The 14531-nt window shown below is 37.5% G+C and overlaps 1 protein-coding gene across 1 annotated transcript in view; it reads right to left on the bottom strand.

Moving 5' to 3' along the window:
• ERCC6L2 (ERCC excision repair 6 like 2) overlaps positions 1-14531 on the bottom strand; it is a 135931-nt gene that overhangs the window by 14574 nt on the left and 106826 nt on the right. The gene's annotated exons all lie outside the window — the stretch shown is intronic.

The following is a 14531-nucleotide window of genomic DNA, read 5'->3' as shown; positions in this document are numbered from 1 at the left end:
AAAAAGTAAGAATAAGCTGATTGGTGCTAAATGGTGCAATCAGCAACTTAGGATTAAAAAGGGTCCAATCAGGCATATATGGTGGGAGACCATGAAAGAGGATGTAAGGCAGGGCAGAAGCCAGCTGGGCATTTGTTCCGGGCCTCTGAAGGAAAAAGAAAGAAGGATCAGTAGCAGAACTCTGAAGAGGGAAGCCAAAGATCTTCACAGAGAACTGCAGGGTGCACCTGCCTCCAGCCCTGCCTCTGACATTGCCTTAAAGGAGCACCACAAGCCTTGGCCTGGTATTTGGTGGAAGCCAACAACTGTTTTTGGTGGAAGCTGTCTGTTTTTGGTGGAAGCCAACAACTCACAAAGACCTAATACCACTGGTGTCTTTGACACCACCTCCTAGTGACCAGTGGTGACAAGGCACTATTGCCAGTGCTGTCTAGCACTGTTGACAGGTGACTGTTGAGAGCTGTCTATTGCTTCTGATTGTCCAGCACTGCCTCCTGGTGCTGTTTCCTGTGCTGATGTCCAGTCCCAGCATCCTGCACTGTCTAGTCTGGCCTCCAGACTGCTGCTATGAGCTGCTGTGGTGTCATCTCAGCAGCCTCAACTGTGAGCTGCCTTCACCTGCCACCACTAGTTGGATTCTGGCCCACTGCCAGCAGGTGTGCCATGAGCTCCAGGCCCTCACTGATAGGACAGCACAATTCTGAACAAGTGGCCTTTTGCTTGGGACTTATGGACACTATCTGGGGTGAGTTGTCCACTTGTGGCCTTAGATAATTTGTTTTCCCTGTTTGTTAAATAAACCCCATTGTAATTGTTCCTTGAGCAATTGAGTGGTCTTGCAATTGTGCACAGGGGTGAGAACCCATAAACACTGACCTGTCCCCTACCTTGGCACTGTCCTTTCACCCTCTGTGGGTGTAGACCTGTTTCATGCCCAGATGGTTTCTCCAGAAAACACCTACAGAACATACACTAGAAAGAAGAGCAGTGTATATTTAACTGCCACATTCTCTGTTTCTTCCATAATCAGATAATTAGGCTTGATTAATTATTTTTAAAGATTTATTTATTAATGCATACAAGAACCGGGGTACAGGCCAGATGTGTGGGAGGGTGAGAGGATTCACCAGAGACAGAGTCAGGAACAGAACAGGCAGACTGACAAAATACACTGCTGAGAGGGCAAGACAGGAGAGGTCTGCCATGCCATGTGGGTATCTGCCTGGCCAGCCGGGATCAAACCCGTGCTGCAGAGGCTGCAGACAGCTTCACAGTGCTGCACTCAACTGCCTGCGCCGCCAGGGAGGCCCCGGCTTGATTAATTATTGAGAAAACTTGAAATGGGAGGGAGATTTTCAAAGGCACTGGAAGCTCATGACAGTTCTGACCCTATGAGGAGAGTGGAAGGATTATTTCAAGTTTGGATTACAGAATCACCAGAGAACCTGCCCATCTCAGGAAAGCTCTTTGGTCTCCACCTTGTTCTTGAGAATAGCACAGAGCTTCACAAACCACTTTACAGTCACTGCCACATGTAGGTACATTGTGTGGCTACAGGCCCTCACATTGACTTGATCACACCAACTTTGCCATAAAGTCTAAAAACATCAAGTATGCTTTCATTTTTTTCTTCATTAAACTTTAAATAGTAAAGTCTGAGAGGCATCAATGCTTTTGTTCACACATCTGTTTAAACAAAAGAGTCAAAAGAAATCTTTCTTCGGGGAAGGGCCAAATCCTATAAACATATAAAAAGTCATAAACTTGTTTGTCTTTGCAGAGCAGGGATTTAGGAGTACTATAAAAACATATAGCACATGTAAATACATTCATTCAAATGGTATCTGAGAATCTAAACAATGAAAACTTTTAAGGCTCTTTGCATAAGTGTGAAAAGTTCCTATCCTCAATGTAATCATTCAAGATTTCTGCCTGGAGGTTGCAAATGTTACTGCAAATGCAGTTTTTCAAAGCTCAACAAAAACCTAAGACAACTATGAGCTACTCCTGAATTGTCTTCACTCACTCTCTGGAGAAAAGCCAACTAATTAGAGGACCCACCACAAATCTATACCAAAGTGAGTTTTTCTACATACGTGTTAAAAAGTGATATTCAAATCTGAAAAAAAACACTTAAATTCAAATCCAATCCTTTTTTTAATTGGTAGAGAGAGATTAGTTTGTAACTGAGGTTTTGCTTTTTTCTGTCAAGGAATATATAGTTACAATCCAGGTGTGTGTGTGTGTGTGTGTGTGTGTGTGTTGCTTTCTGAGTAAGTCACAAAATGAAAAATACATATTGATCCCTCTGAGTATAGTTTCCTTTTTTATTCACAGCAGTCCATTTTTCATTGTCCATCTAAAAGACAAAACCAAATGCCAGTCTTGGGATAGCAGTTGATACTGTGGGACACACACTACAAACAGAAATATGAAAAAAAAAACCATCTCCTCAGGATCTATTAACCTGGTAGTACTGCCTCAGCAGTCAACCTTTGGGAAAGGGCCAGGTGAAACAGTGACAATTACATTCATCAAAGCCTGCAAGGAGCAAGAGGGGTGTCTGTTACTTTCCTCAGTCAGGGAGCAAATTCCTTTCAATGCCTTCTACAGACAAAGCTAGAGCAGAACTGGGGGTCGTGGGGGAAGCAATATAAACAATGGACTCAGTGCCAAGGCCCTGGTGTTCACACCTTACTTGGTCACTTATTGTGTAAACTTTGAGAACTTTTGTATCCACTGGGATAATGAGGGATTTGGGGATCAAATTTAAGGGATGGGGGCTTGGAGCTATGACTTCCATCAGTTTTTTCCACATTTAAAATTCATAGTTGTACCAGTATTTCTATTACTACATAATTTTGTTTAAAGACTTCTTGAGGTCTTATAATGAATAATACTGGTTATATGAAAAGATAACAAAAGGGTGGTACTGATGGGAAAATATTTAATTAAACAAAGCCTTTCTGGGCAGACACCCACCACTGCCTTTCTTTCCAGTGATGGGCACTTCCCACATGAACTTAGCTCCTCATTACCCTCCTATAGCAACTCCAGCTGGAGCAAGTGTAGGCTACTAAGTGCAGGCTCTCAGTTACAAGGCAAACCGTATATGTCAGGAATCTCTGGATGAACATTTCATTCATCGGGCCACAAATGACAATGAGACGTTATTAGGCTTGATGTAGATTAACAAAGCCCTGAAAATCTGTTAATGAGTCACTGGTTTAATAAATTAGAGTGGATTCCCTATAACCACTCATTTTCACTGCCTCCTATTCTGATATACCTTCTTGAGTCAGTCAGGAGATGGAGTGAAGTTTTTACACAGACAGAAGCCAATTGGAAGCATGTCCCACTCGAACTGAATTTAAAGATCAAGTGACTTTCCTAAGGTCTAAGATGACAGCTCTGAAACTTTGGTTTCAGAATCCCTTTGCAGTTTAAAAATTATTAAGGGCTACAAAGAGCTTTTTCGTTTATGTTGGTCATATGTTTTGAAAGTTTAAAAATATTCCTTCAGTCATTAAAAATAATAAATCAATTATCTGTTAATCCAAGTAACTTTGTTTTAAAAAAAAAGATGTTTATATCTTCTAAAGCAAACAAAAAATTAGTGAGAAGAGTGGCTATTTTACATTTTTGCAAATCTCTTCAGTGTCTGGTTTAATGAAAAATAGCTCGAATCTCGTATCTGCTTCTGCACTGGTTGCAACAATGTGGTTTGCAATGGAATATGTGAAGAAAATTGACTTCATGCTGACATGTAGTTAGAAAAGGGAAGACTATATTAATAGCTTTTTCAGATAATTATATTCTTTTTTAATATGGTATCACAACTCAAGGTTAAACTTCATGTAAAATCTAAAATCTGATGAGTAAGTTATATTGTTAAACTTAAAATTTATTGAATTTTTTCCCTCATGGATGATTTTCTATATCATTCATCAGTCATCTTGAAAATACTGACTAGCTAAATTAAACAGCTGTTCAAAATGTTGACACATTCAATTATATCATGCTGGAATGATATAATTCCTCCTAATGCATCAGAAAAATCTTTAAGTATTGGAAAAGTGTCATTATAGCAGATACTAGTTTTTAAACATTTTAATTTTCACTTGGAAGTTTGAATTTTGAATTCCTCCTGACCACCTGTAACTAGGCAGGGGCTTCTTTTTCTACTTTTCTTAATAAACCTGTCCTTTTTATATATATATATATCATACATATAAAATTTATATATATAAAATTTGAGCTTATCAAGCATTGTTTTTCTTGAAATGACATACTCACTATGTTCATTTTAAAGAATGTCTCTGCCAAAATACAATTCTAAAAAAATAGTTTATCAGCCATTCTTTGAAGTAAAAATGGTATTTCATAAATACTAGCTCATTTTGTAGTTTTATTTACTTGTTATTTATGCTTAATTAATGATTAAATTTTCAATTATAGAACCTCTTTGAGAAGACTTTATTTAGTATCTGATAGAAATTCAACTAAAATCCATAAACTAATTGAATATATATTTACTAGGTACTGTTACAGGTCCTGGGAATAAAATATAGAGTAAGATTCACTGCCTAATACAAAAGAGTATCATAGTGTCATTAAGAAAATGGGGCACACATTGTGAATGTCCTACCAACAGCCACTGCCCCCTTGTTGTCTGCTGAAAATTAGGGTTGTTCAAGAAATGTGCTTAGGGAAGATGGAGTGCTCTCTCAGATTTTGAGGGGATAAACTGAGATTTTCAAGTCAATCCTATTTTGCCAGAAAGATTTTCCTTCTCAATAAAAGGAGAGATATATGAAGAAAACCAAACCTTTCTGTCTTTGGATATATTTGTATGAGAAAATGAGTTCTTCAGATGTAATATTCAGTCTGCAATATGAAAGGCTCAGGGACTAAAAATTAACTATTGAGCAAAGCAGGGCAGAAAATATAAGCGGCTGAATCCTTCTGATGTCATTGGGCCATAGCACCAATTCTGGAAATCCTTCCCTAGACCTGCTGTTATGTGAATTAAGCCAATGACCTATTGTAGAGGCCTTTTATATGGCTATTTCATTCCATTCAGCTGAAAGCATCCTGTAGACATGTACACAACATCACATAACAAAATGTGAAAAGTGCTATAGCAGATAACGGGTTATACAGAGGCTGACTAGGAAGAGCTTGCCCATCTTTTTTTCTAGTACAGTGCCTGCCACAAAACATCAATAATCCTGGATGAGTGTCTTGGAATGCAACTGGAAAAGTAGACGAGGGCCAAATTGCAATAGGCCTTGGGTGTTATGGAAAAGAAACGCATAAGACATTTCACAAAACTTTGGACGACAGAAAATTAGACCCCACAGTGATCATACAGATTTATTATTGCTAGATGAGGAAAGCTAACAAAGTCACGTTTGGGTGGGAATATTTTTCTGACACCATTCTCCGAGTTCTTTCTTTATGGGCTCTCCTATTCCAGCACTATGGCCAACACAAATCAAATAATGAGAAGGTGATAAAAACCAGCATTTATGTTTCTCTAAAATGACTAATATCTCTACAGTACCTGGCAGTATACCTGATTTAACATTACTTTAGAAGTAAGAGTTGAGGAGACTTTACTTGTAGTAAAAATGATTGTAAGCATATGTCTTGTGTAGTACAGGAACAACCAGTGATAAACTGCCTTCTGTTGCTAAGTGGTGGCATTTGTGAAAGCACACATCATGTAGGTCCTGATCCTTACGCAGCTTGTAACACATATGAAGAGAAAGCAAATACACATAAGGTAAAAATACTGTGGTCTGTAATGTCTCTAATGATGACTGCACAGAGACATGAAAGGAGCTTGGAATAGAGTAATCTCTGAAGACTAACACTTTATGCAAGAAGTAGAACTGGACTTGGATCCACCTGGAGATAGTAGAGATCTGGTTGGAGCTGTAGACTGAGTAAATTAATTGAAGGCCATGAATGTCAGGCAAACCTGAGAACATTTTTCACTGCGATCAAAAGGGACTGTTCCTTCAGCCGATTAAATGTACCGTGAGAAATGTCAAGGCAACAGAGAAGTTCAGGAAAACCATGAAAGTTGTTTATGGAAAAAAATAGTTTAAACCACTTAAAAATTCTCAGATTACAGTGATAGGGTTCATTGTCTCCTGACAACAACTGAAAATCTAAATTTATTAAAAACACATCAAGCACTTGTGAGACACTATTTTACGCTGGTGGAATTATCAACAATGGATCAGAGATACATCCTGTTGTCCTCAAAATCCAGAGTTATGGGCCTCCCTGGTGGCGCAGGCGGTTGAGTGCCACACTGTGAAGCTATTCGCAGCCTCTGCAGCACGGGTTCAATCCCTGCTGGCCGGCGAGGGTCCCACATGGCGCAGCAGACCTTTCCTGTCTCTCCCGCTGCTCCCCTCAGCAGTGTATTTCAGTTAGTCTGCCTGTTCTGTACCCTACTCTGTCTCTGATGAATCCTCTCACCCTCCCGCACATCTAGCCTATACCCCAGCACTTGTATATATAAAAAAAAAAAATCCAGAGTTATTAGAAAAGCAGAGAAAAATGTGTATCTGTAGAACTGTAATAAAAAATTTAAAGTCATAATTTAGAAAAACAGACCATATAAAGTATTACTGAGTGGATAGAAAGAAAGAGGAAGGCCTGCTTCTAGCTTAGGGAGTAACTGTGGCAGGTTTTATGGAAGAGATGCCACACTTAAGGTAGATCCTGAAAGGGAGAGAAGTTTGGCGATTTGGGGGATTAGGGAACTAAGGTTGAAGGTTATTCCTGGTAGTGAAAAAGCATTAGTAAAGGGGAAAAAGTAAAAAAAAAAAAAAACATGCCTTTGCCAGCATACCTTTGGCAAAGTAGATACTGCCAAGTTTTACTATCTTTCTTGAATCCAGAAAGAGTTTTAACGATCTAAAAAATATTTTTTAAGGAAAGGATGAATTTATTAGTCTACCTGAATTATTTTATCAAACTGCTAAAGTGAGGTAATGAATCACAGGTAAGTTATCTTAGAAAACCAGACTGATCTGTCATAAAGGAAAGGTAAAATGACTAAAAAAAAAATTTAAAAAAGGAAAACTACCAAAACAAAATAGAAAATAGGGGAATGGAAGGAAAAACATGAGAAGATGAAAAGATTAAAAGACTACAGGGATTTAACCTGACTTTTGCTGCTAAGACTGAGGGAAGTCACTTACTCTCTCATTTTTAAAAATCAGTAAAATAGGGCCTCCCCGGTGGCGCAGCGGTTGAGCGCTGGGTTGCGAAGCTGCCCGCGGCCTCTGCAGCGCCGGTTCAATCCCTGGTTGCTCCCCGGCCACCGGAGGAGGGTCCCACATGGTGCGCAGACCTCTCCTGCCGCCCGCTGCTCCCCTCAGCAGTGTACTTCGGTCCTTCTGCCTGCTCTGCTCCCCGCTCTGGCTCTGGTGAATTCTCTCACCCTCCTGCGCTTCTGACTGTACCCAGTGCTTGTATAAATAAATAAATAAATAAAATCTTAAAAAAAAAATAAATAAATAAAAATCAGTAAAATAAAATGTTTGCTAAGAGCCCTTAGCAAATAGTCTCCAAGAGCCCTTCAAATTCTAGCATGGTAACATACTACGGTTCCCTAACCTGATAATTCTGCTTAATTTGTCCTATAAAAATTCAGAATTCCTATGAGCAGAGGCAGGATTCTTAAGATGACAAGGCCATAGGTGTTTCCATTAAGTGGCCATGTCTAAATGATACCATGGTTTTCATAGAGGGGATAAAATATAATTTGAAAAGATCTGTTAAGTGCTTACCATTCCTTAAGTCACTGGGTGGAGTCAATCACAGTTCAATGAGGTCTTATCTTTGGGCTTTTATATTGCTACTAAGAAGGCATTATTTAAAGACATCCTTTTTTTTTTTTTTTCAACTATTTAAAATCTTCAAGCTATTCTAAACAGAGAAAATGATCAGACATATCTAACTTCTATGCAATCAAAACAATTATCAGTGAGAAACATTAGAATCAAACTACTTCCTAATAAGCAAACAAAGGTGATTTTTGTCAGATCAGTCCATTGTCAAATTAGTTTATAATTCCCTTCAAATTCAATTTTTTCTATATAATTTTTCATGGCAAATTAGTCATAGTTAGGATTTATTTATTTATTTATACAAGCACTGGGTACAGCAGAAGCACAGGAGGGTGAGAGAATTCATCAGAGCAAAACAGGCAGACTGAGGAAACACACTGCTGAGGGGAGCAGCGGGTGCTGCAGGAGAGGTCTACGAGCCATGTGGGACCCTCAATACATTGGTACTATTAGCAACAAAAATAGCAGGTCATTGTAGAAAATAACAAAGGGAATTTCACTCATTACCCCTTCTGATAGGTAATCATGTTAATTACAATAACAGATATTAATATTATATGCTGAGTAATTTTAGTGCCTTTCTTGCAAGGAGTTACATGTGTTGGATACACACTAGCTCATGTCTTCTTACTCCACCTCCTCTAACACTGTGAAGAAGGATGCCATAGCTTCTTATAGCCTCCATCCAGAAGGGGAATATGTATATATGTTTATAGTTAATACCAGATTCTTCTTCTGTTTAGGGCACAGGTATTCTTCACAAATGACAGTCTTTCTGAATAAATCCTAGTTCTAAGGATAGCAACACAAAAACCTTTTTCACACCAACCCTAGAAGCATAATTTCATACATAAACACACACAATTTAAAAACTCTTGGGCCTCCCCGGTGGCGCAGCGGTTGAGTGCTGGGTTGCGAAGCTGCCCGCGGCCTCTGCGGCGCCGGTTCGATCCCCGGCTGCTCCCCGGCCACCGGAGGAGGGTCCCACATGGCGCGCAGACCTCTCCTGCCACCCGCTGCTCCCCTCAGCAGTGTACCTCGGTCCTTCTGCCTGCTCTGTTCCCCGCTCTGGCTCTGGTGAATTCTTTCACCCTCCCTCGCTTCTGACTGTACCCAGTGCATGTATAAACAAACAAACAAATAAATAAATAAAAACATGCCTCTATAAAAAAAAAAAAATTTAAAAAAAAAAATAAAAAAAATAAAAACTCTTAACTACTTCTAAAATTATTTGGAAGAATAACTTGCTACAAATACCATAAACGTAACATCCAGTTGTAGAAAGGAAAATGATAAGACCACAAGAAATCCCACCCAGTAAGTTAATTCCATTACATGCTGAAACCATAAACCTTACTTACTGGACAACTTCATAAACCAGTCATTTGTGAACAATTACCTTAAACCATCACGCCATTCACTATCCTGAAAAATAGGATAATGGAATGCTATATCTCCCCAAAGTCTGCTCATTATAAACAGTCCATCCCTCCTTGCTGACTCCAAAAGCTGTATAAACACACTGCAATCAAATCCACTAAAGCTCACAGAAATCCTTTCTCTAAGTAATCTATAAAATGCCAATCTAATACAAATACAAGAAAGAGAAGTTCTTACCAACACAACATTTTGTATTTACAGTATTCTGAACAGTGCTTAAACCTGCACTGGTTATATAAAAGGCACTCTCCCATGCCAGCCCCCCTCTCCCCTGCCCCAGGCTGACAGCATGCTTAGTTCTCTCATTTACACCACACTGCAATAACATAAAGAAGGGTTTACTATTAATCCAGGTTTTACTACAAAGCGACCCGTTATTTCTCTGTCAAACACTGGCAAGAGTGCCAAGTGTCTGTCATCCAATTCAGAGGATTAAGTCTTCTTTTATAGTCTGATACTTGTACCAATTTATAAAAATACAGATATAGTTTCTTAGAGTTGGTCACAGTCTATATTTTGGCTTGGATTCAGGCAGCAGAGGTTGACTATGACAGCTGGCAGGAAACTGAGGGGAGAATACATCCTCCCCCTTTCAGTAACCACCTCTCAGTTGCCATAGCGAGTAATCCTTAATTGAATGCTGTCTTTGTACATTTCTTTTCAGAAAACTTTAAGTAAACTTAAATTGAGAACATGCAGTTGATTGAAAAACTGAGACACCACATGACAAACAGGTATAGCTAAGTTTTGTGACATACTTCCACATATTAAAAGAATAAATTAGCTCTAATAAAGGTATTATCAGTTTCTTCAAATGGTTAAAACATCTCTTTTTGGTTTGAGCTTAAATCTAAATCACACAGATTTCCCCTCTCATTAACAGACAGCTCCTCTTTTAAATTAAGCTGTCTTCAGAATGGTTGTAAGTTTTACATAGTTTATATTACTAAATAATAACGGAATTTATTTAAGGAGAGATAGGTTTTAATTAAGACATCCATAAAGTCTCTTTTATAAATAGATATTAACTTATAAAAGTATAAACTGAAAGAAAACATGGAAAAGAAGGTACACTTTTTTTTCTTAATATCTGATGGAATTTGAAAAACAGGTTCATAGCTTTTGTCATTTTGGTTATCAATAACGACAATAAAAGGACTGAAACTCTCGAAGACTAGAATTTTCTTTATGACTGTGGTATACATTATTTTGTACAGTTTCCACTTAGTGTGTTCCTTTGCAATTAGTGAAAGGCTCTAACTTTGACTCAATGTTCCTTGGTAAGTGAAATAACTTGCTCATTGTAGCCACTGTTAATCACGAATGGACTTCAAACAAATAAGTAGGATTTGTTTTGTTTTCTTGAGAAGTGAGGCAACACATCTGCACCTGGCTGCAGACACACACAGACACAAACAGACCACACACATGCATGAATGCATACACAAATACACACACACACAATCTTTTTAAACACAAGGAAAGATCTCTAATGAAATTTTGGTGACAGACATAAAGTACTCAGAATAATTCTTAGTAATCAAAAAGATTCTGGATGTGAGCCCCAGATGAAAGATAGTGTACTGTAGGTGGGAGGTTTGGGATTTTTTTAAGACTACAATAAGCAAGAGATTTACAGATATTTCCTTTTATTCTATGGTTGGGTCTCTTTTGTTTTTATCTTGCTTCATTTTCATTTACCTTGTTCTCTTTTCTTTAATAACCTTTTAAAAATCTTTTCAGAAACACAAAATCACTATTACCACCTGCCACCACACTGCAAGCTGCAAACCCTTTTAGTGAATGACATTCATATCACCATAATCAAAGATGATAGTGTGCTTCAAGGATTTATTCATTAAAGGTGTTGAAGCCATAGTCACCAGATATGATGAAATCAATTGATTATGAGCATTTTTTTCTTAGACATTCTTGAGATCACTTTTAAATGTCATGAATATCTCACCAAGGTGAAATAATTGTTTTGAAATGTCTTTTCAGAAATCTTTAATTTAACAAGCTTTACAAAATAGTTTTAGTAAAGAGAAAAACAACACTACCACCGTTCCATCTATCTGAAATTACTGAGATACTTCCAGAAGAATTATAATGAGGAGAACTTAGAATATTATGCATAGAGATCATGCTGAAGGATTAGAATGATGATAGAGTGAGGTCTAACTCATCTGAATGTCTTTCAGCAGCTTATGAAAATAACTTGCATTAGAAACAGTGACAAACTGGTGAATCTAAACAGAAAATTAATCTGAGTTATAAAAGGGGATTTATAATTTCAATTCTAATGGAGAATATCCTAAAAAAATCAATTATAATATACTGAGTAGCTTTCTATTTTCATAAGCAAAAACTTAACAGTCACATAAAAATTTTTGAAAAATAATTTAGCATGAACATTTTTGTCTTTATCTTGAGAATACGAAAGTCCCAGATCCACTAGTACCACCTGTTTTTTTATTTATAGTTAAATGTGGCTGCATAGTTCTGACTCTCAAGGGGAGCTAGAGATCTGACATCTGTCTTACTCAGTGGTAGTAACGACAATGCTTTTTCAAAGAGTGTCAAGTACTGCTCAGAGCATTTTACACGTATTACATCTCATTCAGTCTTCATGGCAATCTTCTCAGAGAAGTTTAATTATTTGTACTTTAAACATGAGGAAATGGAGACATAGAGAAGGTAAGTAATTTTCTTATGGTCACACAGAAGTACGAGATAGAGACAGAATTTAAGCTCTAATTTACATAATATAATATGTAAGATTTCTTTTTTAATAATAAGGTTATAATACTGTCTCTGAGTGATTTTTGTTTTAAGTGATACAACTTCCACGATGCTAAAATACAGCTCTATTAACTTGATATATTAAATGATATAGGTCAGATCTGGGGATTGAATCTTGTTCTGTTGGAATTTTACTGTATCAAGTATAGGTTTAAGGAAATCAGTTACCAGAAATGAGTTTATTCATACACACTGTAAGTGGCTTGCTAGGTTTGGTGGTATGGGTTTGTGCTCCTATTCGATGGATTTAAAACTTCCCTGAATATTTTATGTGGTGGTTTAATACTGGGGTGTGGCTGGAGGCACGGGTGTGAAAGAATTCACCAGAGACAGAGTGGAGAGCAAAAAAGGCAGGTTTATTGAAATATCCTGCAAGGGAGCAGGGGTTGAGAGGGAAGAGGTCTGAAGACTCTTTTATAACCTCTGTTTGTGGGTTTTTTCATGATGCAGGGAGTTGCTGTCTGTTGGGACATCAGGTTTTGTGGACCTAGGCACAGGAGGTGTCCTGCCTGGTTCTGTTAGCCCTGTTTCCCCATTCATTCCTCTGATTCTCAATAGGCACCTAATGGTCATGTAGGCCGATGGCCAGGTTCCCATGGCAACTCTATCAGTTTCCCTTTCTTATCTGTTTTGTGTCTCCCAGATTGGTTCAGGTAAACAAAGTGCAGCAACTAAGTTTTAACTCTATTAAATGAACCCCGACATTCCTATCAAGGATGATTTAGTCACTAAACAATTTTTTTTTTTCATATTCCCTGAAAAAGGTCTACTGAATTGGCCTACATGTGATGGGGAGATAATGAGAAATCCCAGGGCTGGATATTTCAATTTATTATCTGGTAAGACATGTCTCTCACTCTGAAAATCAATGTGAAGAGAAAAGGTTTCTGATGAGATTGTGCTATCTACCTTAATAAGAATGTTGGAGCTGAAAAATATTGAAAACCCACTAGTATTGCTACTGTAAAAATAAAGGATCTCCCCCCATCCCTCGTGCCTGCCATAACTTTCATAACAAAGGTTCCAAAAGAACTTTTTGCTTTCATATTTAGCGGTTGCTCCTTAGGTCCATTTTATGTGAAATTACTTGGCTGTCAATTTCTTCTCTGAGAAATATTTAGATAATGCTAATAACCAATAACCAGTTAACTTATTTCATTAAATTCTACTATAGGTGTTTGCCCTAACCTTTTCACGTTAAAATTAGTTTGTTTAGTAAAGGTCATGGTTAAAAAAATAGGTCATTTTTTTTTTCTTTTCAAAAAGTTTTTTTATTATGAAAAATTTCAAACATACATTGCAGTATAGAGAATAATACAGTTCTGCATTAACCACTATTTACTGTCACCTAGATCCAAAAACAAAAAGCCCTAATAAAATTAGCCATTTAAAATATTTTGATATGCCCTTGCTTCTAATAAAGCAAATTTCTGACAAAGCCAACATACTTGTGCTGCTTTTTTTGGGCAACTCCAGCAAGGTAGCCAGGCTGTATAAATGCTATCTATAGCATTGGTTGAGATGGTATATTCCTAGATCAAATGAAAATGGCAAATGGGGTCAGGACAGAATGCTTTCATGCATGATATTTCTGGCACTGGGTCTTTGTATTATGATGGAAAATGCTAAAAGCATAGCATTTCAGAGTCCATTACTACACGTACTCTATGTTATAAGACAACTGACTCCTACTAGATCATTCAGATCATTAAAAACCCCAAGTGACAATTTCCTTCAATTAAATGCTAGGGGAAGCTTGCTCATCCTTGAAAAGTCAACCATTTAGCTCAGTGTTTCTCAAGAGGGTGTCATGGCATTTGTCATGGCATGTCAAGATAGCGATTTAGTATCCCTGGCCTCCAGACATCAATGCCATCAGGTACTCAATCATTGTGACCACCCAAACTGCCCACATACATTTTCAAATATATTAACTGAGAACACTAAAAATGTGTTTACTTTCTTTGGCCTACCATGAAACTCAAATATGTCATTAAAACAATCTGAGTGAGAAAATTATGTCCTATATGTCTGGGTTCTAACTTACAGTCTTGAACTTCCAGTTTATTTTATATTTTCCTTGAGCCTAAATATTATTTTGTATTCTGATTTTATTGTTAAAACAATCCAAATTCTTTGTCTGACCAGATGAGGTACAAATAAATGAAGATACCTTGACAGTTCAGAGGGATTTCTCCACTTCATTCAGATTAGTACTAACTTCAAATGGTGTCACTGCTATACAGTATGCATTTTTAACCCCAACAGACACCATAGTTTAAAAAAACTACTCCTCAGACACTTAGCTTTTAGGAATTAATAAAGAATAATAAGTCAAAGAGAAGAAAATATTTATTTAAAGCTTTGATGAAAGTGACTGTGTAAACCAGAAAAATCATATTAATATAAAGCCTT

Source organism: Talpa occidentalis, unplaced genomic scaffold, assembly GCF_014898055.3.
Source record: "Talpa occidentalis isolate TD23 unplaced genomic scaffold, MPIMG_talOcc4v2.1 talOcc4.7, whole genome shotgun sequence".
Taxonomy (NCBI): domain Eukaryota; kingdom Metazoa; phylum Chordata; class Mammalia; order Eulipotyphla; family Talpidae; genus Talpa; species Talpa occidentalis.
Note: the sequence above shows the minus strand (reverse complement) of the source record. Positions and strands in the feature narration are given on the sequence as shown.